Here is a 5,861-nt window from a genome sequence, read left to right on the forward strand (position 1 = left end):
TGGATGGATGGATGGATGGATGGATAGATGAATGGCTGGGTAGATGGAGGGATGGATGAATAGATGGGTAGATGGGTAGGTGAATGGATAGGTAAATGGACGGATGGATACATGAGTGGCTGAGTGGATGGAGGGATGGAGGGATGGATGAGTGGATGGATGAGTGAATGGGCGAGTGGATGGATGGATGGATAGATGAATGGCTGGGTAGATGGAGGGATGGATGAATAGATGGGTAGGTGAATGGATAGGTAAATGGACAATGGATAGATGAGTGGCTGGGTGGATGGAGGGATGGAGGGATGGATGAGTGGATGGATGAGTGAATGGGCGAGTGGATGGATAGATGGATAAGTGGATGGATGAATGATGAATAGCTGTTATCAAGGCACGTCCCGCTCAGGTCAACGTTGCGGACAGCAGAATGAACTGTCGCCCAGCCCTGCGTCCTCCTCTCTCATAGGAGCTCATCACTGCAACTGCTCTGCTCCTCATCTCATCGAGGCTCTCCTTTGCCCTCTCCAGCAAACATGATGGCCCTTCTCAAGGAGTTGATAACTCCTGGTATGTCCAAAGCAAGTGAGTCAAACTGTTGCTATCTGTAAGGAATTTGTGCCTACTTTTCAAAAGTAGGTTGGCAGGTCTTTTTCCTTATCTGGAGTAGCCTAGAAGCTCCACCTTGGGTAACCCAGGTGGTATTTGAATGCTGGTGGGAAAGCAACTTATAGGCCACCACAGCATGATAGACTGACTGGTGGCAGAATTTATTACTGTTGTCCTGTCAGGCTCTTAGACTCTAAACCTTGGCATCTCCCTTAAGAAACCACCCCCATCCGCTGGACCACTTTAAGAACCAAGATGCCAGATCCTCAGAAAATATTATTCTCTGGACACTTTTCTAGCTCATCTCTTCTGTGTACTTCTGTTTCAGAGAAAAGGAGCAATGTGGAAGGGAAAGGAAGAACTCTAACATTGACTGAGTCACTCTGCTGGACGAGCCAGATGCCGGGCATTGTAGGCTAGTCCCTTTAGAAGCCTCCTCATTGGACTCTTTACTTTTAGTTTCAAGCTATCCCTCAATCCTCCACATCAGCCAAGATACATGTCCAAAAGAAAATTCTTTTCTTGTTGGAACCCAAATTAAACTCTTCGAGAGCCTTTGAATGGTTTCTATATGAAAGTCACACTCTTTGGTCCAGTAGCCAAGGTTTCTGTTGACATGCCTCAAACTAATGTCCCACCACCCTCACCACCAGCTCCATAATCCACCCCCTGCTTACATTCCAAAGAATTCACATTCACATCCCCAGGCTTTTGCTCATGCAACTCTCTGTTGGGATAGCATTGAGTTTCCATATCAATTTGGGAAGAACCAACATCTCTATGTTATTGATTGACCGTTGCCTCCAGGTTCTCAATAGATCTTTCCTAGGTCTTTCCTCAATAGGTCAGCGTCCTTCATGGCCTCAGTAAACTCTTATAATTGCCTGGATCTGAACCTGGCATTTTTATCGTTAATGCTTAGGCACTTTATCTTTCTTGTTGTTGCTGCTGCCGCTATTATGAATTTTTTATATTACATTTTCTAATTATGCATTTCTGGGTGGGAGGAACACTATGTTTTCTTTATGTTCATCTTGTATCCAGTTTCCTTACTGAATTCTCTTATTAGCATCAACCACTTTTATTGGAGTCTCTTGAATTTTCTAAAAAGATCACCATGTTACCTATAAATCATGATTTTGTTGAGCTTAAATAAGGATGGTATGTTATCATAAGGATATTGAAGCATCTCATTAAAACCAGGAGGTTCAGAAATGAGTCGAAACAAGAGTTTCAAATCCCATGAGGATTCTTTCTCTCCCTATAAACCTAAATTTGGTATCTGTATGTTTATTTGTTTATTTTGGTATGGTTCAAAATTTGCAATACTCTCCTTGTTTATTTCAACTAGTTTATATGTTAATTCAAAAGATCTTCATGTTAAAAATACATATATGCACCTACTTAGCTAAAGATTGTTTTTTTAAAGACATCCTTCCAAAGAGTCTGTAAATTCAAACCATCTAAAACAAATTTGTTTTTTATTACTTTACACTGTGAGGTGTGTATATGTTTATGTTATGTGTAACTCTAGTCTGGGTCTTTTATTTTTCAAAATAAAAGAAAATTGGACACTTTGGAGGTGGGGGCAATTCTATGAGTTTTAACACATAGATTCCTGTGACTGTTGTCACTGTCATCGCCATTAGGATTTAGAATAATTCCAAACCATTCTTTGTCAATACCTTCTCCCAGCCCCAATCCCTGACCATTACTGATCTCTTCTCAATTGCTACAATACTACCTTCTCTGGGATGTCATACAAAGGGAATCATACAACCTCTGACACTTTGGATCTTTCATGTCCATACTTGTACTACATTTATTTTTCTTGTCTTACTGCTTTGGCTAGGCTCACACCACATTCTTTTGTGTGTGCCTCCTCTTAGGCTCTATGGTTCTGAAAAATGAGGATGGTGTTTCCTTCAGCACCTAACACAATCCTTAGCCAATGTAAGTGCTCATCACATGTTAGAGGAAAACATAGAGGCGTACTTGCCAGTGGATGGACTTCTTCGGGGCTCGTCACACGCGTTAGGCCCCTTTCCACAACACAAAACCAAAAAATTATTTCCCAAGTAAGGGGGAATTTCCAGTACCTGGCTGGCTCACAGACCTGGGAAGGAGTCCCCAGCCCCATTTTCATTAATTAACTTGCCAAGACACAAAGGGAAAAGCCTGCCTATTACATGCTCACTATGACACATGGAACTGTCAGCCTCTAATTAGAATTAATTAGCTAATGCAGGTTTCAAATTTGGACGACAAGAAGCTCTTCCAGTGTGTTCATTTGTAGTTAATTATTATGAAAACCTGTTTCAGCCCAGAGACGCACTCAAAGCACTGAGGTTCTTCTTCCCATGTGGTAGCACAGTGTGAGGCTGGCTGACAGTCAACAGGAAGCTCGAGCTGTGTGAAGATGCAGGGAGGAGAGAAGCCATGGCTCTGGAGGGCTTCACTCATGCTTCCGGGTCAAAGAGACTTTGTGGACAAATCAGAATATTATGACAGCCCCAGAGCAGTGCCAAGTTCAAAGAGGCAAACTGATATAACATTAGATAAGGAGGCCCAGCAGTGCAGTGGTTAAGCACTTGCCTGCTAACTAAAAGGTTGGGGGTTCAAACCCACTATCTGTGCAGGAGGGAAATATAATAGTCTGTTTCCATCAAAATGACACACTTAGAAACCCTTTGGGACAACTCTACTCTGCCTGTGGGGTCACAAATGAGTTGGAATTGACTTGCTGGCAACTAATCTGTTTGCATTCCGAACCAGATGCCTGTATTAGGAGAATAGGAGGGGAGGACGGGCACTCTAAGCCGCTGTCCATTTGAGGGCTCTCTGTACAAAAGACTGTACAGAGACTGTACAGCCTCCTTCTGGATCATGTGGGATGGTGGCTCCCTGTACTTGCCAAAAAATTAATGCAACACGTTTCTTGTCTTGAGAGAAAGAGAGTTGTTGTATTGCACTGTGAGGCATAGATAAGAGAACATATATGACATTTGTGACAATTAGTGTGTCATTCCTACTTTCCCAAAATGTGAGAGCTTACTTTTTAGGGACCCCTGGAGCACAGTGGTTAAGCGCTCCACTGCTAACCCAAAGGTAGACAGTTTGGACTCACTAGCCACTCCAAGGGAGGAAGATGTGGCTGCCTGCTTTCACAACGATTAAAGCCTTGGGAACCCTTAGGGGAAGTTCTACTGTTCCAACCACAGCTACCTTATATACCACAGGTTGAAGCACTGCCCGGTCCTGTGCCAGCCTCACAATTCTTCCAACGCTTAAGTCCACTGTTGCAGCCACAGTGTCAATCCATGGTGTTAAGGGCCTTCTTCTTTTTCTCTGACTCTCCACTTCATCAAACATGATGCCCTTCTCCAGGGACCGGTCTCTCCTGACAACATGTCCAAAGTATGTAAGAAGAAGTCTTGCCATCTTTGCCTCTAAGGAACTCTCTGGCCATACTTCCTCCAAGTAAGATCAGTTTGTCCTTTTATCAGCCCATGGTACTTTCAAAATTCTTCCCCATCACCACAATTCAAATGCATCCATTCTTCTTTGGTCTTCTTTATTCAACGTCCAACTTTCACACGCATATGAAGCAATTGAAAATACCCCGGCTTGGGTTAGACACACCTTAGTGCTAAAAGTAACATCCTTGCTTTTCAATACTCTCTTGTGCAGCAGGTTATCTAATATAACTCATTTTTAAATCTCTTGACTGCTACTTCCATGAGCATTGATTGTGGAGCCAAGCGAGACAAAATCATTGACGATTTCACCTTTTCTCCATTCATCATGATGGTCCCTGTTGGACCAGTCGTGAGGGTTTGGGTCTTCTTCTTGACAATGAGTTGCAATCCATACTAAAGTCTGCCGTTTTTGTTCTTCAGCAGCAAGTGCTTCAATTCCTTCTCACTTTCAGCAAGCAAGGTTGTGTTATCTGCTTACAGAAGGTTGTTAGTAAACCTTCCTCTCATCATGATGCCAAATTCTTCTTCATAGAATCCAGCTTCGCTTTTATTTGCTCAGCATTTAGATTGAAAAAATATGGTGAGAGGACACAACCCTGACTCACACCTTTCCTGATTTTAAACCATGCAGCTTTCCTCATTCCTCACACAACTGCCTCTTGATCCAGGTGCAAGTTCCACAGGAGCACAATGCAGTGTTCAGAAATTCCCATTCTTCTCAAGGTTATTCATAATGTGTTATGATCTACACAGTCAAATGCCTTTACCTAGTCAATTAAACACAAGTAAACCTCTCTCTGCTTTCAGCCAAGATCCATCTGACATGAGCAAGGATGTCCCTTGTTCCAGGTCCTCTTCTGAATTCAGCTCAAACCTCTGGCAGCTTCCTGTCAATGTCCTCCTTCAACCATTGTGAGATGATATTGAGCAAATTTTTACTTGCGCTATTCTATCATTTGAGCATTCTGTTGGGTCACCTTTCTTTGGAGTAAGAACAAATACATACAGATCTCTTCCAGTCAGTTGGTCAAGGAGCTCTCTTCCAAATTTCCTGGCATAGACAAGTCAGTGTTTCCAGTGCTTCATCAGCTTGTTGAAACATTACAATTGGTATTCCATGAATTCTCCAGGAGCCTTGTTTTTGGCCAATGCTTTCAATGCCACTTGAACTTCTTCCTTCAACACCATTATTTCTTGCTCATATGCCACCTCCTAAAATGGTAGGATGTCGACTGGTCCTTTTGGAACCGTGACGCTATGTATTCTTTGCATCTTCTTGTGTTGCTTCCTGCATCATTCACTATTTTGACCATAGAATATTTCAAGATTGAATTTTTTTTCTTGAGTTCTCTCACTTTCAGATAGGCTGAACATGCTATTCCCTTTTGCTTTTCTAATTCTAGATCTTTGCACATTTCATTACAATATTTGGATTTTTCTTCTCAAGCTGCCCTTTGAATTTTTCTATTCTGCTCTGACTTCATTTCTTCCTTTTGCTTTGGCCACTTTAGATTAAGAGCAAGTTTCAAGGTCTCTTATAACACCCACTTTGATCGTTTCTTTCTGTCATTTAAATGAACATTTGCTTTCTTCATGAATGATGTTCTTGATGTTCTCCACAGCCCACAAGGTCTTCTGCCCCTAGTGTTCAATGAGTCAAATCTGTTCTTAAGATGAGGTAAGCTCATGCCGGCGCGGAGTAGGGAATCAGTGGAGAGGTCTAAGGGGCTGGTCCCAGCCCCAAATACTAAGTGGATGCCTGCCCCTCCCCTGAGAAGA

This window comes from Echinops telfairi, unplaced genomic scaffold (genome assembly GCF_000313985.2).
Source record: "Echinops telfairi isolate 266 unplaced genomic scaffold, ASM31398v2 ScPeMD7_5592;HRSCAF=6446, whole genome shotgun sequence".
NCBI classification, from domain to species: domain Eukaryota; kingdom Metazoa; phylum Chordata; class Mammalia; order Afrosoricida; family Tenrecidae; genus Echinops; species Echinops telfairi.